This window comes from Canis aureus, chromosome 5 (assembly GCF_053574225.1).
Source record: "Canis aureus isolate CA01 chromosome 5, VMU_Caureus_v.1.0, whole genome shotgun sequence".
Taxonomy (NCBI): Eukaryota; Metazoa; Chordata; class Mammalia; order Carnivora; family Canidae; genus Canis; species Canis aureus.
The window spans coordinates 8,415,447-8,442,300 of NC_135615.1; the positions used below are offsets into that span (position 1 = coordinate 8,415,447).

Here is a 26,854-nt window from a genome sequence, read left to right on the forward strand (position 1 = left end):
ACTTAACATTAATAACCCATTACTCAATATTTTTCCACACTGAATTCAAGTTTTGTTTTACCTGGAAGCCTTATTTTTCTCAACCTGTTGACCATCTGTATGGTGCTTTTCAATGTTTCCAACTGCTCTTTTTACTTGTAGACTAAAACTGGGTCCTTGTTTACCTTAGGATACAACCAGAACTTAGTACAAAGTACTTTGTTACTTGACCTTGTAGATTGGACTGTTGCTTTTGAGCTTTATAGCTACAAGGCCTTCTCTTAACTCTACTTGGAGGGCAGTTGGTCCAGAAAGGATCAACGTATAAGGGCTCTCAGAAAGAAACCAACTCAAAGCTGCTTTAGGGGGAAAAAAATGCCACCATTAGATAAACTGTATGCCTTCCTTTATGTATGTATATATTTATTTATTTATAAAGATATTATTTATTTATTTATTTGAGATAGAGAGATAGTGAGAGAGAACATGAGTGAGGGGTGGAGGGAGGGAGAAGCAGGCTCCCCGCTGAACAGGGAGCCAAAGGGAGGGCTGGATCTCAGGACTCTGAGATCATAACCTGAGCTGAAGGCAGACACTTAATCCACTGAACCACTCGGGTGCCTCCTTTTTAAAAAACAAAAAAGAAGAAGAAAGAAGAAAAAAGAAAAAGATTATTTTTTTATTTAAAGGGACGGAGGGGGAGAGAGAGAGAGAGAGAGAGAGAGAGAAAGCCCTAGCAGAGGGGAGGGGCAGCAAGAGAGGGAGAAGGACAAGCAGACTCTTCGTTGAGCAAGGAGCCTGACTTGGGGCTTGATTCCAGTATCCTGGGATCATGATCTGAGCTGAAGGCAGCTGCTTACCTGACTGTGCCACTCAGGCACCTCCAAAATGTATGCCTTCTGAACATGAATTCAAATTATGATCATATCATTATGAACCTTACATTTAAAAACGTAAATATTCTCTTATGCCCCACCCTGCTGCCCTTGCCATTACCTTCTACTACTTTTTTGACTGTGCCTCCAAATGGCCACAATCATTCTGACTTAAATCCTCCCCTCTTCCCCATCCCCACCAACACTGTGGTCATTTTCTGTGTTTCCTGCACATTTGTAGAACATTCTCTAGAACATTGTGACTAAGCAGCAGAATAAGTAATGATCACTTCAAAAACATTTCTTGCTACGACACTTTATACCCATTGTAACATTAATTCCTTTTTTAAAAAAAATATTTTATTTATTTATTCATGAGAGACACAGAGACATAGGCAGAGGGAGAAGCAGGCTTTCCTAAAATCAAACTAGATCACAAACTAGATCAAACTAGATCACTTCTTTCACTTTCCCTCAGCCAACTGGGCTGCTACTGTGTCACTTAGAGAAACTGCATTAGTCTGACAGAACTTTCTCTCTTTCAAACCAACTGGTATACCTGCTACCTTTCAGTCTGCAAATTGATTTGGTGATGATATCTGCTACTTCTCCCTGAATGCCCCATATCCTTCCAGGTCATAAACACCTTCATATGCATCATTTCAAGGTCGTTCTTCCCTCCAGGGTACATAGAGATGACACATTGCTCCTGTTCTAGTTCCATATCCTCTCTACAACTGGTGTTCTGTGTGGGTTTCATTCCGAACAGCTGTTTCCATATTCATCAGTACCTACAGATTTTAATATAAGCAGTCTGCTAAGACAGCCTTTCCCCAGTTCTTCTAATAATTTTGCTTCTTCCACCTACTCCCAGTCAATACTACCAGACTTTTTGAAAACAAAGAAGTTTTGCTTTTGAAAAAAATAAAACAGACAGAACAAAACAGATAACTTGACCTATTGCTGTCATTTAAAACCAATTCCCTCCTTTACCCAACAGAGAGACAACATTTCCCTGTCCTGTTGCTTCTGATGTATTTAAAGAATGTTTCCCTTGATGTGTTTTGAAGGTTGCTTCTCATTTCCTGCTTGAGCTTTCCCGACTCTCCTCTGCTGTTATTTCTTTGTACTCCTCCTTGGCCCTCTGCCATCCCCTCTACTTTGTTGTGGCATTCTTGTTCTTGTCTCCACTATTCAAGCAGTTCTTTGTTCATGCTGTTGGGTTTCCTCCTACCTTCCCTACCTTCGTTAGAATGGCCGTTCGTTGCTTCCTTTCATGAATTTCATGAAAGCGCAATCAGTACTTTCCTCTTAAATACCTGAAGTCACTGTCACAAATTCAATTTCATGGATTCAACTATTTTTCATCATTGAGGATCCATCTTTCACAATTACATACCAATCTAGTTCCTACATTTGTAATAGTTAATTTCAAATATGGCCTCCATCCTCTTTGAATCTTTCTGCTGTCTTTTCCAAAATGACCCCCCTTTTCCTCCCTGAGTTTATTTGGTTCCAGAAGGCAGGAGAGGGCAAGCAGATCCCTAACACCATCCAGATCTTTGACTTGGTTCAGAAAGCCTGCCCATGGCTTCTCTTAAATGAGAGATCGACATCAAAATTACTTGAAAGGGTTCCCTTAGCTAAGATTTTACTTTTGAAATTACAAACTTCTTCATGATCTCCTTTTATGTTCTCTCAAATCACAAAAAGAACTGTGCAAATGGCGACATATCTTATTTTTCAAGTCCCTATCTATTCTTCAACGGTCCAAACTTGAAATCTTAGGTAAGTTATACATTAGTATAATTGTAAGTTATACAAGTCAAGCAGCGTAAGTCAAGAAGAGGGAATTCTTTGCTCTCATTTTCTCTTACTTCCTGTATTTTAGACAAACTCACAAAACAGTGCATCTGCAGAGCCTCCTGCCATGACGATTTCTTTGCTAATGGTGGATTCTCTGAATCTGTTCAAGTTCCTTATGGTCATCTACTAATGATCAAAGCATAACATATCAATTACTAACTGATTCCTAGTAAATAAAAAATAAGTAGATACATTGGCATCTCTGTTAATAGAGCTGTTTCACCGCCAGTGGCCAAGTCTGGGTCACACACAGAGACGACATTAGCATCTCACCTTCAAAACAGGGTGCACCATGGTAGTATTTAGCAGATGAAGAACATTAGGCCCAGAATCTTGAAATGGAAGGAAACAGCAGCTTACATATCACACTCTCTGGAGTCAGAGTTTGTTTTTCTTTTTTCTTTAAGTAAGCTCTATGCCCAACATGGAGCTTGAACTCACAACCCCGAGATCAAGAGTCACATGCTCTACAAACTGAGCCAACCAGGCACCCCTGGACCTAGAGTTTGAATCCTGATTCTGCCATTTGTTAGCTGTGATCCAGGGCAGGTCATACAAATCAATTATGCTTCAATTTCCTCATCAGCAAAATGGGAATAAAAGCAGAATTACATATCTCAAGGGGTATTTGAGAAGCATTAATACCTATAAAGCACATAGGACCCAATAAGCAAGTCCCTTAAGTTTAAACAGAAAGGGGGCTTTACAACAACTAATAAGATAGCAAAAACAGACTTAAAATCATGTAATCAAACTTGGAGAGAGATTGTTAAACATCTCATGTATGCGATATACTAGTGTCACAGTGATGCTAGTATGCTGAACTAATATTTTGGAAACACCCATATTTGGCCTCTTACCTGGCTTTGTAAAGACAGCACCCATGAAATGTTTTTCTGAAGTGCTGACAATACCCAGGCTACTTCTCAACAAAGGATAAGCAGTACCTATTTGGAAGACTACAACTAACTTGCCTCCATGCCAATAAAAATGTGAGGAGTTTGCACTTTTTATCTTATCTTCCAGAAAATATCTCAAAAACAACATTTTATGCTGTCTTTTGAAAATGCCAAGAAGCAAATATAATGTGATGAAAAGAAAACTAAAAGTGGTATGCACAAAACATTTTCAACATGGATAATTTATTACCTTTCTTTTCCTAAATTATGGCGCATCGTTTATAAACCATCAGCTGTTTCATATCAGTCTCCTCCCTAGTTAGCATCAAAACACCATTCTACTTCAACTGTCCCTTCCTCTGCAGAAGAGTTTTTTCCAAAGATTGTATCCATCTACCTGAGATAGAGAGCAAGAAAGTGAGCATGAGCCAGGGGGCAGAGAGAGGGGGAGAAGCAGGTCTCCCACAGAGCAGGGAGCTGGACTTAGGGCTCAATTCCAGAACCCTGAGATCATGACTTGAGCTGAAAGCAGATGCCTACCAGACTGAGCCACCCAGGCACCCCTGCAGAAGAGTTTTAAGGGCCAGCATTAATTCATATAATTGTCAAACGGACCAAAACCAATTTAGATTTCCATTCTTTATTGGAAAATAAGAATGCCACAAGCCTTTTAGTGGATAGCCCAGTTGAGAAAACGCAAAAGCATGAGTAGGAAAATCCATTTTTGTTTTGAGATAATACATGACTGGCAAATCAAGAAGCATGACATTTAATAACACAGCACCATTCACATCTATTTGTGTTTGGTAAGCAAGTCCTTCACACCTTCAGAATTGAGAAATGTCAGAGCATACTGGAAAAAATGAATTATACAACCACAACACCTGTGTTATGAAGAGCTTTTGTCCATTTTTCTCAAACTGGGCAACTTCAAATATTTGTATTTCATGAGCTAGGCCAAAGTATTCTGACACCAAAATGGCAAAATCGCATTCATTTTAATTCGTAGAGGGTGAGGGTGCAAAAGAAGCAAGTAGAATTTTTGTGATTTAAGGTTTTCTCCCGTAAGATGTTAATTTCAATACCATGGGTGAAATGAACAGTCTTAGGAGATATAATGAGTAAAATGATAGCCTGTCAGAACCTTTATAACTGACAACATTTAACGGTATCACCACATCTACTTTTCTAGGTATCTGAAGCCCTCATAATGGCACTTTCCTCCAGAGAGTTCTGGAACTTTCTGGAACAGAAACACTACTCCCAACAAAGTCTTAGCGGGGTAGGTCATGGCCCTTTTAATTGGTTTAGCTACAACTTAAGATAGTCTCCTTCTGGGGTTCATTGCTGAATTATCCATAACATAAATGTGAAAAGATTTCAATGTCTACTAACAATAACTTCATATGTTAAAAAAGTTAACACAAATATCTTACAGCCATTAAAAATAATAAGGCGAGACATTAAGTAGCAGAAACTATATAAAAATATGACAAAAAAAATAAAAGAATGTTTCTGTCCGTCTGTAGGATAGGATTTTAAAAAATGCTTTCTGGGAACAACTGGGTGGCTCAGTGGTTGAGTATCTATCTGCCTTAGGCTCAGGTCATGATCCCAGGGTCCTGGGATCAAATCCCACATCAGGCTCCCCATAGGGAACCTGCTTCTTCCTCTACCTACATCTCTGCCTCTCTCTCTCTGTGTCTCTCATGAATAAATAAATACAATCTTTTAAAAAATGCTTTCTGAACTTTCCGTAATGGATGTGATTTACTTAAAAAATTATCTCCAGAGGACTAAATATTAATCCTCATCTTTACTTATGGTTTACTTTCAGAATCAGTTAAAAAAGAAATTTTAAAAAAGGATACATTTTTTAAGAATCTATTAAAAACAACTGAGCTTCTAAAAAATTATTATTCACCCCAAATTGAATAAAGGCTGATAAACCAAAGAAAGTTCTGACATGTTTCAAATGCTAACACAGTCTATTAAATAAAAATCTTGCTACTGGGACCCCTGAGTGGCTCAGTGGTTGAGTGTCTGCCTTCAGCTCAGGGCGTGATCCCAGGGTCCTGGGATTGAGTCCCACATCGGGCTCTCCAGGGAGCCTGCTTCTCCCTCTGCCTGTGTCTCTGCCTCTCTCTGTGTGTCTCTCATGAATAAATAAATAAAATCTTAAAAAAAAATCTTGCTACCAAGTTTTCCCTAGATATGAGAGTTTGGCTGTTGGCCTAGAGATATACATCCTTCCCACCATCACCCCTACTTAGCCCTTGGGACAGCTGGCTACAAGGCAGAGTATAAACAATGCAGTCATGCGGTCAGATTGGAGGCATAAAGATTACACTGGTCAAAAACACACTCGAACCTCCTTTCCATGATTCTTTGACCCTGTATCAATCCTACCCTTCAACCTCAATCTCCTTCCACTGCACATGCTCAATGTCCTCCATGCCTAGCTGAGATTTTGCGGTCCAACTTTATGATCAATTCCCTGCAAATATCTTCATCAGCCTTGTCCGTCTCTGCCCCATGGTGCCATTCTGGCCATCAGTTTATTTTTTTAATTTTTTTAATATTTTCTTTTTTTAAGATTTTATTTATTTATTCATGATAGACACACACACACAGAGAGAGAGAGAGAGAGAGAGAGAGAGAGAGAGAGAAGCAGAGGGAGAAGCAGGCTCGATGCAGGGAGCCCGATGTGGGACTCGATCCCTGGTCTCCAGGATCGCGCCCTGGGCCAAAGGCAGGCGCTAAACTGCTGCGCCACCCAGGGATCCCCTGGCCATCAGTTTAGGTTCAGCCTAACCAACCATCTGCAACAGAGCAGCTAAAATTGCAGGAGGGGAAAATACCCCACACAACCCACAACTTAATGGTCTTATCTTAAATTCATTACTGCACATCTCAAATTAACACTCAACTCTGCAAAATGATTCTTCTATACCTTCCTTGTTATTTCCCTTTATAATTTTCTGGGACGACCATCTATTTCATAGCTTTCCCTCTCTCCTCAAACTGCCAACATCCTCCTCTTTCTTATTCTCAGCTGATCACCTTCCTCCATTTGTCATTGACAGACAAGAACTACCTCATCCTCTTACCCTCTAATTCGCCAAATTTACACACCTAGATATTATGACTTTCCTCCTCTTAAGACGTCAAAGTCTCTGCTCTTGGGGCCAACCTTTCCACTGTCCGGTCATTTGTCTTCCCTCCCACACTTGTCTCCCTCTTTTCTCTAGATCATTCTCACTAGCATACAAGCTTCCCTTAATACTGCTAATCTTAAAAACAAAAAAATGACTGTCTTATATTCATGTTTCCCTTCAACCATATGATGCAATAACACATATAAACATATATATGTCCATATATGTAATTATATATATGTAATGTATATATATATAACAGTATCATAGATTAAGTAAAACCAAGAAATTTTAGCCATGTTGAAGATGACCTACCCTTCAGCTGTAGCTCTAAGTACATTAAAACCACAGAAAATTACTTAGCTGTAGAGGACGCTATTTCATGAACAATGTAACAACATAAATGGAATGAGGCAGCATACAGTGAACAAAATTTAAAACAAACATGGGAGTATAGGGATGTCTGGATGGCTCAGTGGTTGAGCATCTGCCTTCAGCTCAGGGCGTGATCCCACTTCTCCTTCTGCCTGTGTCTTTGCCTCTCTATACATGTCTGTCATGAATAAATAAAAAAAAATCTTTAAAACAAAAATGGGAGTGTAATTATTCAGTGTTCCTAAAGGAGGTTTTTCCTTACAGGTTCAGTGGCATGATCATTTAGAGACAGCAGTTCTCCCTCAAGTACATGGATGCCTTGATGCGTAAATCTGAGAAGGAGGCAGGACAAGTCAGTGAGGTGGTTGGGAAAGGCACCCTCTGTTCATGCTGGGTGATGGGTCTAGGAAAAAGGAATCATGGTATTCTCTTAGAAAACCTCTTGAGCAGGATTGGGATTTGTAACCTGCCTGCTCCCATAGGGATGCCTGGAAGAGAGACAATCCTGAAAGATGCTGGCATACAGAGTGTCCCAGAAAAGAAGACTAGAGGCTACAGCCCACAACTTACAAGAGACAAGAGGCCTGCATTCCAGTCAAGGGACAAGGGGGAGAAGTTCATATCCTGGGATTTATCCTATGCCAACTCCTCCAAATTCCACTTTAGGGAATAATGCTCATGGCTGGGATAAATGCCTTTTATTAACAAAAGGATCACTAAAATTTAGAGCCAATTATTCAGTCACATGTCAGCCTGGCACAGCAAGTTATACAAATAACACCTGTTATTTACCACGCACTGTTTTTTTTATTTCTAGGGTCAGGTTTTCTCAAGCAATGTACTGAGAAGTAATCCAAGAGTGTGTTGGGGAGGGAGATGAGCAATACACCTACTCTTGTTCCCAACAGCCACAATTGTAAATCAGTAGTGTAACCAACTAGAGTGGGAAAGAGATTTAACCAGTCAGCTCAAATAATTCTACAAACTCTGGATTTGAGGAACAAGAACCCTAAATCTAGTCCCACAAAAACTAATCCAAAGAGCATAAACTCATACGAGAAAACGGTACAGGGTAGAAAGATAACAAAATACTGAAACTGAATTTAGGAGAGAAACTGACAAACTGGCTGATTTCTTCATTTTCTTCTCTTCATCACCCCTCCAAAGTGTACAAACACGTTCATACCTGTCCCTGCTTACCCAGGTGCAACACGAAACTTCCGCCCCATTACCTACTACTCTGTTTTTCTCATTCTGCATCAAGAGCATAATTTTCTCTAATCTTATAGCCAGATCAGACAAATCAGTGAATTACAGGATCAACTGACTGCTTATAATTAGTCTTGCCAAGAGGTTTAAGAGAATCCATCTATCCTATAGTGTAAAAGGTGGCCGGCCGATAAGGTGTCTGGAGGCTGAGTAGTTGTTAACTAGCTAAGATCTTGGTTGAGAGCCCTCTGTTCTCTCCAGGGGCTTATCTGTAAGTTGAAGAGCTGAGACCAAAATGACCTTCCTGCTCTCATTCTTATATGCCCACCCAGGGACCATATACACCCTTTGTTCTCAACTCATCTTACTTCCATGTATTCCCCTTAATAATTCCCAATTTATCCATAACTCCAGGAACTGAAGCCAACAGAGAGTAAGCTGCCATAGTCTGCCTGAGCTTTTCTCCTTGAATCCAAGAGCTAAGCTCCAAACTCAAAAGGAAAAAGAAAATCCCCAATACAAAACACCACCTTCAAAGAACTTGCAAATCACCCCCCACACATCCATAAAGAGGAAATGTTGAAAGAATGAAGACAAGTGAGAAAACTGAGCTTCGATTTACATGTACTGCTTATTTCCAGGTGGCTTTGGCATTGTTCTTTGATACATGGGAATGAGAATTTCTAGGTTTATTTGAGGATGAGAAAGGAACAACCTACCAACACCTCAGTGGTCACTGCATAGACCTTCTCCAGCTCAAGTTCCGCACAGTCAATATGTCAGGGGTCAAGCTCATGGTCAACCCAGGAAGGCAAGGCTCCTTTTAAACAATCTTGGAATAAAAACAAGTGTAAGCATTATTGTTTTTTTTTTTTTTTTTTTTTTTTTTTTTTTTATGATAGTCACACAGAGAGAGAGAGAGAGAGAGGCAGAGACACAGGCAGAGGAAGAAGCAGGCTCCATGCACCGGGAGCCCGACGTGGGATTCGATCCCGGGTCTCCAGGATCGCGCCCTGGGCCAAAGGCAGGCACCAAACCGCTGCGCCACCCAGGGATCCCCCAAGTGTAAGCATTATTATGAACACATGATAATCTTAGGTCCTCTCCAAGAAATTAGCACAACAGCAGTACAAGTTTGCAAGACCTGACAAGACCAGTGTAAAAACAAGTATCAACATCATCTTCTCAAGAAGGGTCTAAGACACGAGGATTACAGAAGAAGCAGAATGACAAAATAAATAACTTATAAGCCACAGCTTGGGAATTAAAATCCAAGAATTCTTCCTACCACTTCCACTTTGGGTCCCAGACCATCCATATTTTCTTTTCCCATTTACAATGGCTCCTTAGTCCAAGATCTAATGCTTAACTTTGTAACATTTTGTTACTTAGATCAAAGTTAATTACATTTTATTATTAAAACTATTATTCCCTCTTTGGTTTTTAGAAACTTTCTGTTCACAATTCTAATATTCACTAAGTCACATGAACTCTTAGCTATTAAGAAGAAGTATCACACACACACACACACACACACACACACACACAGGAGCAAAAAGGCCATTATTATTTGACAATCTTGATGCAAAATAAATTCTTCTTCCAGAGAAGAAAAAGATTTGGTCTATACTTTTTTCCTTCCTGGCACAGCTGGATTTTACAATAGCCTTCTGAAGCAGATGGAATGCTAGTAACCAAAAGCCAGAGAGCTGATTAGACTGTTTGCAATCTGTAGGTCACAAATAAAGGACTATTACTGAAGAGTAAAGGTCACTCGAAATGAATTGCATTCAATAAAGAGCTGGGGTAGTGATACCAGGACTAGCTCTTATTGATTGCTATAAAATTCCTCGCAAAAGGAGAAATGCTGCATCGTTGGGGATTATGCCCAGTGTGGAAGGATTTACTTGACTGAATGGTGGTTTGCCTTATTTGGTGAGCCACTAAAGCACGCATAAAACTCCCTGCAAAGGTATATCAATCCAGTGTTCAATAAGGTGCTGCTGGGCCAGGAGAAGTCCACGCTCGTGAGAAAACAAAAAGACTGAAACCACGTCCATGTGTCATAAATAAAAATGAGAGAAGGGCTTCTGGGTGGTTCAGATGGTTAAACATCTGCCTTGGGCTCAGGTCGTGATCTCGGGGTCCTGGGATGGAGCCCCGCATCCGGCTCCTGGCTCAGCAGGGAGCCTGCTTCTCCCACTGCCTCTCCACCTGCTCATGCTCTCTTACTCTCTCTGTCACAAATGAATAAATAAAATCTTTAAAAAATAAATAAATAAAAATGAGAAGTACCACTTAAAAGCCACATCACCAAGTGGCTCTTGTAAGCATCGAAAAAAGTTGTTTTCTTTAGTCACCAATCTCTGAGGTGGAAAGCAGTACGGTCTGCTCATCTGGGGCCTCCCTTCTCTCTCTGCTTCACTAGAGCAGATGCATAGCCACTATCGTCGAGATTCTTCGGAGCGGCCAGCCAGACAAGAGCGAGGACAGAGTTGGTGCTTCCTGGTGGCGCGACAGATATCTACGGACTCTGAGTGGATTGAAGGCTGGTAGCCTAGGCATGACTGGAAGACTCTCTGGCCTGAGCACACAAATGATTCGCACTGCCTGAAATTTCCCTCACTGGAGTAGGTCCTTGGCTGTGGTAGTGTGCAGGATCTTGTCATTTGCCGGAGAACCTTCTCTCTGCCCCTTGCATGGCCATTCTGTCTTTCCTGGTGCTTGGCAACCCCCTCACACCACTTGGCGGCAAGGGGGGTGCCCTTCACTACCGATGGCGCCACTTGGGTCTGACTACTCTGGAGATCACCCCCATGCTTTAGGCCAGGATCTCTGCAGCTTGGCCCCAGCTGCAGACTCAATGGGATGGAATTTCTGTGGTGGAGCCCACTCCTCTATGGTTTTGCTTTTCAACTGTGGTAAAAGAAACATGATATACAATTATCACCTTAACCATTTTTAAGGGTCAACTGCAGGGGCATGAAGTACGTTCACGTTGTTGTACAGCTGTCATCACCACCACCCATCTCCAGAGCTCTTGCCATGTTGCAAAAATGAAACTCTATGCCCATTAAATAATTATTCTCTCTTCCCCACTCGCCCCAGGCCTTGGAAACCATGGTCCCATTTTCTGTCTCTATGACTTTCAGTACTCCAGGTACCTCCTACAAGTGGAATCATACTGTATTTGTCCTTTTGTAACTGGCTTATCACTTAGCATAATGTCCTCATGGGTCACCCATGTTGTAGCACTTGACAGGATTTCCTTCCCAGTTAAGGTAGAATAATATTCCATAGTATGGATATTACACACTGGCATATCCACCCTTCCACATGGGTTGTGTCCACTCCTTGACTACTATGAATAACACGGCCACAAACACGGCTGTACAAATGATCTCTTCAAGTTCCTGCTTTCAGGGATGCCTGACTGTCTCGGTAGAACATGTGACTCTTGATCTTGGAGTTGAGAGTTAAAGCTCTACTTTGGGGGTAGAGGTGACTTTAAAAAACAAATAAAATAATAAAATAAAAATACATAATAAATTTATGTTTTAAGTCCTCGCTTTCATTTCTTTTGGTTATATATTGAGAATTGCTGGGTCAGAGGGTAATTCTGTTTTTAATTATTCTGAGGAACCACCTTACTGTTTTCAAAACAGCTGCACCATTTCCTCCATAACTAAGATGATTCTTCGCAAGAACCAGTGCTGGGCCCACTGGAACCATCTCCACCCCATTAAATCAATGAACAGAGACTTGCCACTATTTCATGTTTTTGCGTTTACACAGTAAAGACGGTTGTGTTTTCGCAGTCATCCAGTGCTTCTGGTTATTCCAATAAATGGACAGGTGCTGTGGTGCAAAGAAAACTGCCCCAAAGCATACTTCTAATTTAGTATGAGGCTCCTGAAGATAATTCTTTAACCAAAATGGAACAAGAAGTGTACACCAGGATTAGGAAAATTTAAAAATGAGCCGTATGCTTTTTTGAGTCATATTTCAAAAACAGGGCTGCCAGCCTAAGATCTAAATTGTTAATTGTACACAACAGACTGAGGAGAAAGTAATCAGCACCGAGCATATAATTTATATCTGTGATTAGCCATTCTATGTCTGATTTATGGGTTTTGGATAGATGGATACCAATTTATTTTTCCTCTACAGGGCTCCATGCATGAAGTGTAATTACAAATTTGTTTGCAGTTGCTGTGGTGTGGAATTAAAAACATAACCTTCCTGGAGACTCAGAATATAGGATGCCTTCTTGCCCTTTATTTTCCCCTTAAAATAAAAAAGGGTGCCAGGTAGTGTTTTATATCAGACTCCAAAGCCCACTGGTTCCAGCCACATGATTCTCAGAATCACTGCTTTTACCCGAGGAAATAATCAGATGCAAGATGAGAGTAATTACAGAGAATCTGGAGTTCTATATGCTTAATTATGTCACTGTTTTGTTTTATCACACTCTATCATTAATAGGGGCTTCAGTTTTTACACAGAAACATTTTACCTCAATGTACAGTTAACAAAGTTAGATCTAAGGGCACCTGGGGGGCTCAGTTGATTGGACATCTGCCTTTGCCTGGATGGTGACCTCTGGGTCCTGGGGTCAAGCCCTGAGTCAGGCTCCCTGCTCTGCACACAAGCCTGCTTCTCCTTCTCCCTCTTGCCTGTGCTCATGCTCTGTCAAATAAATAAATAAAATCTAAAAAAAAAAAAAAAAAAAAAAGAAAGAAAGAAAGAAAAAAAGAGAAAAAGCTAGTTATATGAATTTCCCGGCAGGTAATTTCATTTCAAAATGCCAAGATCCTTCGGGTGCTCTGGCCAACACCAGTGGTTTCAGTGCTGGCTTGAGAAAGTGGCTCTGGATGAAAGCAGGGCCACGCTCTATCATCGCAGGCCCCTTTGAAGGGCCAGTTGCTGGGGTCCCGTCCAGGCATTGCACGAAGGCTCACTGGGGTGTCCATCCTGGCTCGGCTCACCGGAGCCCATCTCTCACCCTCACCAGGGCCACTCCGGCCCCACGTCCCTTCTGCCTTCTGCTCCAGTGCCCTCGGCCTTGGCTTCGTCCCACCACTAATGACGGGGCCTGGTGCAAACCCGCTTCACACTCTGCTCCCCAATTCTACCGAATGTTTCATGAAGAGAAGCAAACCTGGACATCCGGATTTTCTGTCCCACCCTTGCTCTACCATCTGCCCCAGCCTTTACAGCCATCCACGGATCAGTGCTGGGACTCAACAGAAATGTGGTCCGGGGCAGCCCCGTGGCGCAGCAGTTTAGCGCTGCAGTTTAGCGCCGCCTGCGGCCTGGGGTGTGATCCTGGAGACCCGGGATCGAGTCCCGGGATCGAGTCCCGCGTCGGGCTCCCGGTGCATGGAGCCTGCTTCTCCCTCTGCCTGTGTCTCTGCCTCTCTCTCTCTCTCTCTCTCTGTGTGTCTCTATGAATAAATAAATAAAATCTTAAAAAAAAAAAGAAAAGAAAAGAAATGTGGTCAATGCAAAGGAAAACCAACCAACCAAAAAAATCAGCAGTGTTGAGTAACAGGAGAGCTAGACAGCATTTTTTTTTCAGGGTTGTCAATATATACATATATTCATTATACAATGAGGAGATAACAGGTTTTTAAAAACTGGCAAAGAGAAAGGTAAATGTATTACCGTAGCCCACCCCAACTCCACCAACCGTGAAGCTTCATCCAAATCCATTTCCTGGCTGTAAGCACACTTCCCTTGCTCTGCTCAGCTAATACTGCACTTTTCCTTGAGTCTCTAGATTCCCTTTAGTCTCTTCTCAAAAGCTCCTCTTGGGATCCCTGGATGGCGCAGCGGTTTGGCGCCTGCCTTTGGCCCAGGGCACGATCCTGGAGACCCGGGATCGAGTCCCACGTCGGGCTCCCGGTGCATGGAGCCTGCTTCTCCCTCTGCCTGTGTCTCTGCCTCTCTCTCTCTCTGTGACTATCATAAATAAATAAAAATTAAAAAAAAAATCAAAAGCTCCTCTTGTGCTGCCTCCTCTCACTGGAGCTCATCTCTGCTCCCTCGGCCAGAGTTAATCTATCCCCATGGCAATGGCCACCAGCGGCACCTGCGGTTCCCAAACTGTGTGCCCTGGTGTCCTGGGATACCACAGTGAACTCCCAGAGGTACTGAGGGATATTTTAACTTTTTGAGGGAAACAGCCATATTTGATGCGTGTTGGACACTGTGAAAAACAGTAGCTCGAGGTAGTTCACAGTTTCGGCATGAGATCACCGGCCCTTTGGAAGATACCACCTTTTCAGAGGCAGTTATGATAAAAAGTAAGGAAGGTACAAAAATCAAAGTGGAGCAGGAAATGGTATCCAGTCTGGTTCTAAGATTTGAGAAGTTGTGCAGCGCTCAGCATGTGCATACAACCCACACATTGTGTAAGTGTATCTGTTGGGGTTCTCCAGAGAACCAGAACCAACAGTGTGTGTGTGTGTGTGGGTACAGAGAAAGAGACTGATTTTAAGGAACTATTTCATGCCATTATGAGGGCTGGCAAGTCCAAAATCTGCAAGGCAGGCCAGCAGAGCGGGGACCTAGGGAAGACCTGATTTTGCAGCTCGCATGTGAGGTGGAATTTCCCTCTTTGGCAGACCTCAGCTGTTAGCTCCCCAGCCTTCAGCTGACTACCTGAGGCCCACTGACTGTATGGAGTTACCTGCTTTCTTCAAAGACTACTGATTCAAATGTCAATCTCCCCCAAAAAATGCCCTCACAGCAACATCCAGACTGATGTTTGATCAAGAATCTGGTTACTATGGCCAAACCACGTTGACACATAAGATTAACCATCACAAGAATGAAAACTGTGTATTTTTTCTTTCCAATTTATACAATTGTATTTTTTTTAAGTTTTTAAAAATTTATTTATTTGAGGGAGACAAGAGAGAGCATGAGCGGAGGGAGGGAGAGGCTGACTCCCCACTGGGCTCCATGCCAGGATGCTGAGATCATGACATGAGCCACCCAAGCATTTAATATCCATTGTATATTAAAATATAATATACAATTATATTTTAAGTTTCTAAATTTTTTAGATTTTTTTTTGAAAGATTTTATTTATTTATTCATGAGAGACACACGCACATACAGAGAGGCAGAAACAGGCAGAGGGAAAAGCAGGCTCCATGCAGGGAGCTTGATGTGGGATTCGATCCCGGCACTCCAGGATCACTCTCTGAGCCAAAGGCAGACGCTTAACTGCTGAGCCACTCAGGGGTCCCTACAATTATATTTTTAATCAGCCACTAAATTATTAGGACATAAATGCTAATTGAGTCATTTAGACTCTACTACTTAATAAATGGAACTGTTAGGTATTTCTTTTGGCCTACAGGCACTAAGAATGCCATGAAGAGAAAAAGCTTAAGAGCTTCTGACCTATATGCAGATAACTGCAGCCCAGTTTGTATTCCCAAATTCTCTCTTTTTAAATTCCCAAATTCTTGACATGCACATTCTACATGGTTGTCAAAATGCATCTATTCTAAACGAATTTCAATATGCATGCATATTCTAATGAATGCCAATATTCTTATATATTCCAAAGAGAGAAATTCCCAGTTACCTTCCCTCAAATGTTCCAAACTCAGTTTCTTATTTCCTCCACCAAACCTACTGTCAATCTGATTTCCAGAAATGTATTTTTAATCTCACCCACCACCCCTCCTCCCCATTAGCTGCTGCTATCCACCCCACCATGGAACTCCTTTGAAACATAATACAATAATTCTTCCCTATGTGATATATGTTATTACAGAAATAAAATTATACGCAAACAGATTAGAGCCCTTGTCACAAATTATGGGTTCATAATTTTTCAGGAGGGAAATGTTTATTTTTAACTTCCCCCCTGTCTTCATATTTAGAAAAAGCAGTCAAGATAGGATAGGAAAAGCATACAGCCCAGGGATAAATCAGTATGTTTTTATAAGGGAAATTCTCCTTGATTTGGGGGGGAAAGCCCCAATACTTTACAATTCTGTCTCTAATGAAACATTTTATCGGCAGATATTGAATTAAAATGAGTCTTGATATGGTGAGGCCATCCCATAATAATAAACTTAAGCCAGCCTCTGTCCCAGTGATGAGCTCAACCCCACCCAAAGAGCTAAATGCATGAGTGGCTTAAAAGACAAGTGTACCATTGACCTTATATGGCAAAAACCAGAGGCAGAAAATATTAAAAACTTTTTCACATTATCTATTCCCCTTCCCGTCCACCGAGAACACAGGCACACACCTAAGAATAAGATAGCCAGTGATCACTGTGCAAAAACACTTTGATTGCAAACTCTCTTTTTCACTTATTTCTCATAATTAAAGCTGGAAACCACTAGAAGTTTTTCCCTCTATTATTTCATTTTTGTTGGCGATATCTGCTCTGTTGAATAAAGATGCTGCTCCATCATGCATAATATTATTTATGGAACTGTATTCCTGAGATACCAAGGCAATGTGATTTTTCTCTCTCAAGGAGGGGAATTCGTTATTCATTGAGAGCCGTTGCGTTGCCATGAAAAGAAGCCAGCCCACTCACACGGGGCCTCTGGCTCCAGCTGAGTGAACGCCGCTATCACCAGCTCTCCAATACCTGTAGACGTCAGCAGCCTGTCGAGAACTCAGTATTCTAGTGAAAACAAACATCAAAAGGCTAGAAAGCAAATGACAGCTCAGGGAAAGTCCACAAAATATTCAGTTAATACTTAAAAAAAAAAGGCAAAAAAAAAAAAAGGCAACTATGACAATTTGAACGTATTTATCTAACAGGAAAAAAAATCCACGCTATGAGATGGATACTGAAGGTAACAAAATATAAATAAATTCATAATTAGGGTCTTGGGGGCAGGCAAGAAATCTGATATAAAACCACATTTGACAAAGGAACAGCACAGTTAAATGTATTCATATTTCTCTGTGAAAGTACTTTCTCAGTGTATACATTTTGGGGCAATGAACTAGAGGAAAAATCTATAGGTTAACTTATATATTGTAGTATTTTGGTATATGAATTTCCCCACCAGCCAACGTTTATGATAATTTCTAATTCCAGCACTTTCTAGACTACACAATCTTACCAGCACCCGCCCCCCAGGCACTCAGAATAAACATAACCTGATTTTTTCCAACACTATTACTAAAAATAAAAGGACCACACAGTGAGTATCTCTCACTATCATAAGAACTATTTGAACAGGCAGCTTTCTTTAAATTCATTCCATCAAAGCCTTCAGAAAATTAGCAATTCTCCATGGAAGACCACAGTATGTGGGCATCTAGTCACTGGCTTGGAAATATATTATTTTTTAAAATTTGAGTTGTAAAGCCTTTGTCCTGACAGATAAAAGCAGTGACACCCTGCTTAAAAAAAGAAGGTGGGAGGCCAGGGGACAGGGGTGAGGACCTGTCTTCTAAGCCTGCTATCAGTACCGATCTGCAGGAACACAGAGCCACTTAAGGGGGATGAGACGCATTCTGAAACCACTCTGCTGTTCCTTTCCAGGAGCAGCATTTCAAGAGCTCATCAAGTCCACTAGGCACGGACACAGGGTATTTTGGAAGCAAGTCCGCTCCAAATTGTAAGGTATGTTTAGAAACATTCAGAATGACAACCGCTTAGTATTTTCAAATGTGATGCTGATGTTCATGGATAAATCCATTATCCCACAGAGAGTGACAATCCATTCCCGTCTGTCCAGGACCTTCCCAGTTTGAAAGCTGGAAGCCCCTGTCTCTGGAACTCCCTTTGTGCTGGCAACTGGAACAAGCCAGTTGGCTACCCTATCCTCCACATAAACTATAATATATAGCAGGTGATCTCACTTCGAAGTGAGATCAAACTAAATCACAGTAATCTGGGAACAAATTAAGTACCCCAGAGTGAGGACTACCTATCCGGCGGTAGACAACATCACTTGATGCAGGTAGAAGAAATCTGGTGTTTCCAACACCATCTGGGTGTACAGTGAACTTATTAAAAGCACACCTAAAGGTGCTCTAGACTTGGCTCCATGTTCATCTTCTACATAGAAAAAGACTAAAGTATTTAAAGAAAGAGATTTTAGGGGCACCTGGGTGGCTCAGTGGTTGAGTGTCTGCCTTTGGCTCAGGTCGTGATCCTGGGGTTCTGGGATCAAGTTCCGAATCGGGCTCCCTGCTGATCTGGCTGATGTGCTGTGCCAGCCAGGGACAGGAATGAGTCTGTCCTCTTTGAAAACAGAAAAAGTGCTGTTTTCACGATTGGTCAAATTCCACCTCTTTCCTTTCAGATAACTTGCAATACTCAGAATCCCTCTCCAGAAAGCAGGCAGGAGGCATGTAGTTTGCCCTGTATTTCTATCTCCTTTAACTAGAGGATTTCCATTTTTGTTGTTTTATTTAAAAAAAATTTTTTTAAGATTGTATTTAGTTACACATGAGAGACACACAGAGGCAGAGACACAGGCAGAGGGAGGAGCAGGCTCCCTGTGGGGAGCCTGATGCGGGACTCGATCCCAGGACCCTAGGATCATGCCCTGAGCCCAAGGCAGATGTTCAAGCACTGAGCCATCCAGGTTCTCCAAGGATTTCCATTTTTGAAGCAGAGAATCAGACAAAGACAGGGAACTATTTGTCCTGGAAATCCTGTGAAACTCTTGGGCTCCTTCCACTCAGCCTGGGCCTTAAATTTCATCCCCCCTTTTCTTTTAAGGTAGAAGCACTACTTCTCCACAGCAACATTTAACATCAGTAGCTGAGCCAACTGCTGGTGCTCCTGGTTGCTATGGACCACCTTCTCCTCTTTGTAAGCTTCCTGGATGCTATGCCCCTGACCCATTGCACACACCCCCTTTCTCCGTGTCAGCCTTCCAGAGATGCCTCGGGGGCACTGCTGGGTCCCATGGGAGACCCAGTGCCAGAGGCTGTCAGCCCCAAGGCTAGGTGGAGAACCATCCCAAAGATAATGGGGTCACGGGCCAACAAGGGGTTTATTCTGTAGCTAGTAGTCATCGTCAAAGACCACATCCAAAGGAACTAACAGATGCTCTAGGGCAGTTCCTCACGTCACACACATGGAGGCACACCTACGCTCATGGCACCTGCTCATGTGCTGTCCTGGATAGATCACACAAGTCTGCTGAGTGGAAGGTTATTCCTCTGCAAAATGGTCCTTAGCCACTCCTATCATGTTCTCAAGACGCTTAAATTTTTGGCAGAACTGTTGCCATAGACTAACAGGGCTAGTCCCCTGAAAAGCCAGGAAATTGGTTCTCTTCATTTTACAACATGTAAATAAAACTACAGTAAGAAGTGCATAAGAGCTAACAGGACGCTACAGGTTTATTTTTAAATGGAGAATGGAATCATTCTTCTTCCATTTATTTTTTTTTTAATTTTTATTTATTTATGATAGTCACAGAGAGAGAGAGAGAGAGAGGCAGAGACACAGGCAGAGGGAGAAGCAGGCTCCATGCACCGGGGGCCCGATGTGGGATTCGATCCCGGGTCTCCAGGATCGCGCCCTGGGCTAAAGGCAGGCGCCAAACCGCTGCGCCACCCAGGGATCCCTCTTCTTCCATTTAAAATGGGGTGGAATGATCCGTGGAGTACCTGGGTGGCTCAGTTGGGGTAAGTGTGCCTTCAGCTCAGGTCATGATCTCCGGGTCCTGGGATCGAGCCCCCACGTTGAGCTCCCTGCTCAGTGGGGAGTCTGCTTCTCCTTCTCCCTCTATACCCCCCCATTTGTGCTCTCTCGCTCTCTCTCTAATTCAAATAAATAAAAATAAATAAATAAAATAAAATTTAAAAAGATCCACTCCTCTGATCCCAAGGATGCCCACCACAACTATTACCCGCAATTCTATATACTGACACCAAGCTCTAACATCATGGCTTATAACCTTGAGCCTGTCAGCAATTCCAAGCCTATTCCATCAGATAGGACAACACCCATCTAATCTTCCCTCATAAGACAGTTTCGCTGGCTTTCTGCAATCTCTAAACGGTCAAAATAAACACATTTCTGCAGGTGGTATCCCAAAGAAGCAAAACAATCATTATCTAAAACCACCCCCCTCTGTAGGAGGGCATCTGATATGAAAACACACAAGACTTTCATATGGACTTCATACTAAAAAGCCCTGTTTGGCTCTAAACCCAGACAGCTTTAGCAACACAACCCACTGATATTTCCACAGCCACCACCCCCTCCTCTTAATTAGACTGTTGATGAGCCTCACACTCAACATAATGGGCTCTTCTGCACACAGCCACACGGCTCACTCTCAAATAAGAACCCTTGGTCACCAGGCTACTTCCCAAACCCACCAATGGGAGCTCGCTGTCCCGCGCTCTTATCAGCGGCTGTCAGCAAACAGCATACTTCCCTGTGAGCTCCGCTGACAGCCAGGGCTCCGTCACTGTCTCCCAAGAAACATTCGCAAGTCCCCTCCCAGGTCCCCTGAAGATCAAGAGAAAAACTGTGAAATATATCTCGCTTTCCTGATGATTTTCCTCAATAGGTTCATTGGAGGAGGTCACAGGGAAGGAGGCAGGGAAAGGAAACAATGGTGATGTGAGATTCCTGTTTGTATGTTCTTTTTCTTTTCTTTTTCTTTTTTTTAAATTTTACTTATTTATTAGTGAGAGACACAGAGAGAGACGCAGAGGCATAGGCAGAGGGAGAAGCAGGCTCCCTGCAAGGAGACTCATGCGGGACTTGATCCCAGGACCCCGGGATCACACCGTGAGCCGAAAGCAGACACCCAACTACTGAGCCACCCAGATGCCCCGTTTGTATGTTCTTAAACCAATGAATGGATCCTTTGCCAGTTTCCACACCTGGTGTCTTCTTAAATATTCATTTTCAGAAAACCTATGATTTGAGCTTCCTTTTTAATTTTCTTACAGCAGAAAACACATTCAGTCTTCCAGGTATTTCACTTATATCCATTTTTCCTGAAATGACTTATGGATCCCCCTGCCCCCTTCACCCTACCTCCCTGCCGGCCCCAAGCTGGACTTGTCCCCTTCTTGTTTTGGTGCAAAAAGACTCAGAGAGCGAACAGGCATCTTGGACATCAGTAAGCGCCCCCCCCCCCGCCCCTTGGATGAAAAGCACTGCCTTTGAAAAGGAGGCCCAGATGCCACAAATAAACTGTGATGCTGCCATCATCTGCTTCTCCTCGTGTCACCTTATGTATCCAGAGAATCTAACACCGGCCCAGGGAAGAAAACAAAATCCCGCTGCAAGAAGATTCCATGTTGCAGGGCAGAGAGCTTCTTGTCCAGGGAGCCACAGGGTCAGCGAGTCTCACAGAACCAGCTGTGGTGCTGTCTCTGCTTCTGGAGCTAGTTCAAGAGTCACCTGGCAAGCCCCTCTCTTTTCTCGTCTACAAGAGGCTCCCACTTAATCCCCCACTGCATTTCTTTTCCATCTGCACAGAGTAAAGAAGATTTTTTTTCTTCGTTAACTTTCTGGAAGAGCTCCCCCCACTCCCACCCCCCAGTTGACAAAAGTCCCCAAATGATTGACAACACCCTGATTCTGGATCCATACGTATCTCTTAGTGAGATAAGGAATCGTAACTCAAACACAGAGGCCACCACTGTGGTCCCACCCAACAAGGCATGAGTTACCAGGATTTGTTTTTTGTTTTTTTTTTTTAAAGATTTTATTTTTTAATTCTTATTTATTTATGATAGTCACAGAGAGAGAGAGAGAGAGAGAGAGGCAGAGACATAGGCAGAGGGAGAAGCAGGCTCCATGCACCGGGAGCCCAACGTGGGATTCGATCCCGGGTCTCCAGGATCGCGCCCTGGGCCAAAGGCAGGCGCCAAACCGCTGCGCCACCCAGGGATCCCGAGTTACCAGGATTTGAAGGCAATTATCTCAAGCAATAATTAGAAATAGTTACATAGAGCTGAAACCACGGGCTAAGAAAAGTAACACTGTCAGTGTCACGAATCCACTCAAGAGAGTAGCTCCATATTACTCCTTGGATCTTTCCCCCACCTTATCACTAATTCCATGGCAAATATCAGAAAGCACATAGTGGATACTCAAATATCGGCTAATTCCCTGAGCTGGTATTTACTGCTGGTCTCCTGTGTGCAAGGCCAAGTGGAGAGCTCAGCGGGGAGTCTAAGACCCATTTATTGCCCTCGAGATGCTTGGAGAACAGCAGAGTAGATCCTGCAAAAGAAAGGTTCCTTCACCCCTCCAAATACAAACCCATCTCACTCATTCTCCCAACTGTCACAGGGCACAGGCCAGGACCCAATACATGGTGGATCCTGGGGCCACACTATGGACATAGAGCACAGAGCTCTGAACTTGGACTCACTGTACAACTACCCCCAGACAGCCTGGGGTCCCCTGTTGTGAATACTGGCACTGGGGAAAACAGCAGTTTTTTACTTCAAAGAGACCCCTGATCAAACTTCAGATATTTCAATTGTTAATAATAATTGGCACGTGAATATTTGACAATATTCAGTTATGCCCATCTCATGAAAGGGGCTGAGTTTTGAGGGTGCTTTTGGAATGAGGGCCTTGAACTTAGAAATTCCCCACTAGGTTCCGGTGACCTTGCTTGAAAATACAGAAACTAGAGAGGAGGATGCCTAATTTGTGATTTATAACTTTGGGGCATGTCAGGGCTAATTTTATGTGTCAATATGTTTGGGCCATGAAGTGCCCAGATATTTGCTCAGACATTATTCTGGGTGTGTCTGCCAGGGTGTTTTAGGGTGAGATTATATTTGAAAAAGTAGATACCGTTCCCCCTACTGTGGGTGGGCCTTGTCCAATCAGCTGAGCACCTGAACAGAACAAAAGGGCTGACCCACCCCTAAGTAAGAGAGAATTACTTCCTGCAGGACTGCTTGAGCCAGGACATTGGTTTTTCATGGTTTTGGACTTGAGCTAAAACATCAACTCTTCCTAGGTCTCAAGCCTAATGGCCTTCAGACTAGATAGATATATCTCTATATCCACAGCCAAATATGTTGGGAGGAAAGTTTAAGGTTATCAGGTTATCTTCACTGCAGGTCTTTTCAGAGACTTCAGTATATAAATGTACACTGTAGATCCCACCAGTAATATAGTGTGTAACCCCTGTCAGATCACAGAAGCCTGTGTGTGTGCGTGTATGTGTGTTCATGTGTCATGGTCCACGGCTCCATGGGATACAGAGTTTGGTAACCCTGCACTCAGACCATATTGATTTCCCCAGGGCACTGAGGGCATGCTCCTTACTTTTTTTTTTTTTTTTTTCAGAGAGAGAGAGGGAGAATCCCAAGCAGGCTCCATGCCCAGCATTGAACCCGATGTGGGACTCCATCCCATGACTGAGACCACTGCCTGAGACAAAATGAAGAGTCTGATGTTCAACAAATGGAGCCACCTATTCCTTATTCTTAAAACTAGGATGTGTTGTTTTCACTCTTTCCTCCAATAACTAACATTTTCTGTGTGTTTTTGACACCACTGCTCTTCTTTCACAGAATACATTATCCTAGACACTATGCCTAAGACAAAGGAAATGAAGGAGTCATGGACATCGGATGACATTTATCAGACACAACCAAGAACTAATTTCAGAACCCTGTTTCTGAAAGAGAAGGATAAGGGGGATAAAAAAAGTCACCGTGTAGATGTCTATGATGGATAAGCGCAGGGTTTTCTGGCTGGATTCAATATCTTTACCCTTTTTGAGAACAAAAGGCACAGCTCAGAGCCCAGGTTTGAATTAAACCCTAAGAAAGTTGATGACTTGCCCTGTTCTCCATTCAGTAGACTTCACCTCATTCTAAAGGGTAGGGGGGAATTGCCTGCGATTTTGCACTTGGCTTTCATCCAGTTGTCCAGACCACCCTATTACGGCTTCACTGAGTCAATTATATTAGCTCCACAATTCCTTTGATTCCTTTCCAATCTAAATTCCCCCCTTTCTGGGGGGACTCGGGACGGTCTAGCCAGTGTATTATCTCACAGCGTATGGAATTTGGAATGGTATTTCCATACAAGGGCCATACACATTCCTTCTCCAGGTTTCCTTCTGAACCACACGTGCTATCAGTTAGCACAGGAGGCTGAGAAGAGACATGGCGGAGAAAATGATGGGAAGAAGAGCCAAGAGTTCAAAAAGAAGGCTCCTCACTGCCTAGCAACAAGAAACATAGTCCCCAAACAACAGTTTTTACATGTAATAACAGATACAATAAATTGGTTTATTGTGCCCATTATCTCGGGTTATGTCTTCCTCCTACAATTTTAGGAGTAACTGGTCAGTTGGAGATGGCTGCTGAGAGCAAGAAGGGCTTTTGATGACTCAGTGACTGTATGACTTAACATTCCTTTGTTGTCTCTCAATAACAAACCACTCAGGAGTTAATTCCAGCAGGTACATGGGAGGTGTTTCTCTGCAGTGAGAAAGCCTGGCTGCCCGGCGTGCTGGGCAGAGATGTACACTATTCTGGTCACGACAGGAAGGAGGGAGTGTGGGGCCAAGCAGTGTTTCCATGAAGGCGGTCCCCCCAGCGCCCCAGCTCTTGGCCAGCTCTGATGGTGGGAAGCTTGACACAGGAAGTAACACCACGGGCAGCCACATCTTTCAGTGATTAATAACACCCACCATCCACCCCTGCATGCTCCTGGATGGAGGCTTTACAACGTAAGAGCTCTCAGGAAGGAGCCCAAACTCAGCCTCATGATAAAGAAGAAATTATACTCACTAGTCAGCGAAGGCTTCACACAGGGAACTGGTGAAGAACTTCTAAAATCTAAAAGCCGATCTGATATTTTGTAGGACATGCATCCATTATCAGAACATGGAACCTGAAAGAACTTCCGCGACAGGGGAACAAAATAAAGACTTTTAAGAGACTTGTTGACATGAAAGTCGTTGCCCAGCAATTAGACAGCTTAGGCCTGAAAGGGAGGGGAACAACAGAAGTCAAAGTATAAACATCTACGCCGCTAGTGCCTGGCAGGTAGCTGCCAAACTCCTGCTGTGTGGACAACAGAGGTGAGGAACGCAGAATGCAAGGTGGCAAAGGGGTGAATATTTGATGGATAGAATATATCTCCGAATATTCGACAAGGGACAGACTGACAGACAGTTGGATTAGTGAGGCCAGAAACATCACATTCCAAACTATGGAAGACAAGATGTTCCTTTGTAGGACACCAACAGAAAACAGGAAGTGAAAGAGGACACTTGGCATCAGGGCCACTGACTAAGGCTGAGTTATTTTTATCGCTTGGAAGATGCTGCTGCCGAAAGTTCTACTTTCCAGCACAGATGTGATATGTGCCCAGCCTCCCCTGACCCATTCTGTGGCTTCAGAGAATAACCTCTGTGATAGGCTGACAGCTGCCTGCAAGTCACTGAGGCACATGTGGCCAGGGAGGCAGCTTTAGATCCCATGGTAAGGACTTGGGAGTTTTGAGAATTCACAAATGTAGGGGTTCATGATCACTCCATATTATCTTGCAGGAATCCATATGGCTGGTAAGAGGAGGCTATGTGGTTTTCTAGAGTGGCGATCGGGTTTGGGAAAAAATAAGGATGCTTTACTTCAATGCCTTAAGATTCCAGAAGTCTCAAATACCACTGGCTGTTGGACAATATTAAGAACAGGGCAGGGGGACGCCTGGGTGGCTCAGTGGTTTAGCTCCTGCCTTTGTTTCAGGGCCTGATCCTGGAGTCCCAGGATTGAGTCCCACATCAGGATCCCTGCATGGAGCCTGCTTCTCTCTCTGCCTGTGTCTCTGCCTCTCTCTCTCTCTCTCTCTCTCTCTCATGAATAAATAAATAAAAATATTAAAAAAAAAAAAAAGAACAGAGCAGGTTCTTTTTTGCAACCACCAGTTGCAAAGTACTAGTGGTTCAGGAAGTCAGACCATGCAGTTATCCTTTGTGAGAACTGAACTCCAAAGTTGGTTGGAGGGTCTTCACGGTAGAAGGGGTACCTGACAAAGAAGTTTCCATTGACACTGTTGGGCACTGCCTGAAGGATGAGCAAAGTTCGTATTTTTTCTTAATAAAACAAAAAGAACATAGTATTTTCCTGAAATAGTCACGAGTTGGCTAGCAAAATCTTTTTTTTTTTTTAAGATTTTATTTATTTATTCATGAGAGACACAGGGAAAGAGGCAGAGACAGACAGAGGGGGGAGAAGCAGGCTCCCTACGGGGGGCCCAATGCAAGACCTGATCCCAGGTCCCTGGGATCACACCCTGAGCCGAAGGCAGATGCTCAACCACTGAGCCGGCCAGGTGTCCCGGTTAGCCAGAAAATCTTAACAACAAACTAAAACAACCAGAATTTGAAGATAATTCTCTTTTCTTTTTAAAATTCGACATCGGGGTAGAACCAGTGGCACCACAGACACTCAATTCCATGTAAATAGCTTCCCCACGACTCCATCTTTGACTATTTCCCGGCTTTGCCTTCTCCTTTCCTGGGGTGAT

At 43.0% G+C, this 26,854-nt stretch overlaps 1 protein-coding gene across 13 annotated transcripts in view; it reads right to left on the bottom strand.

Annotated features, from left to right (window-relative positions):
• Positions 1–26,854, bottom strand: part of KIAA1217 (KIAA1217 ortholog) — a 433,991-nt gene that overhangs the window by 176,988 nt on the left and 230,149 nt on the right. The window contains exon 1 of one of the 13 annotated variants that reach the window (XM_077896792.1): positions 9,081–9,170. The exons of the other annotated variants lie outside the window; for them this stretch is intronic. The gene's annotated coding sequence lies outside the window, so the exon portion shown is untranslated. Of the gene's footprint in view, positions 1–9,080; positions 9,171–26,854 lie in introns of those variants that run through there. 13 annotated transcript variants of the gene reach the window in all.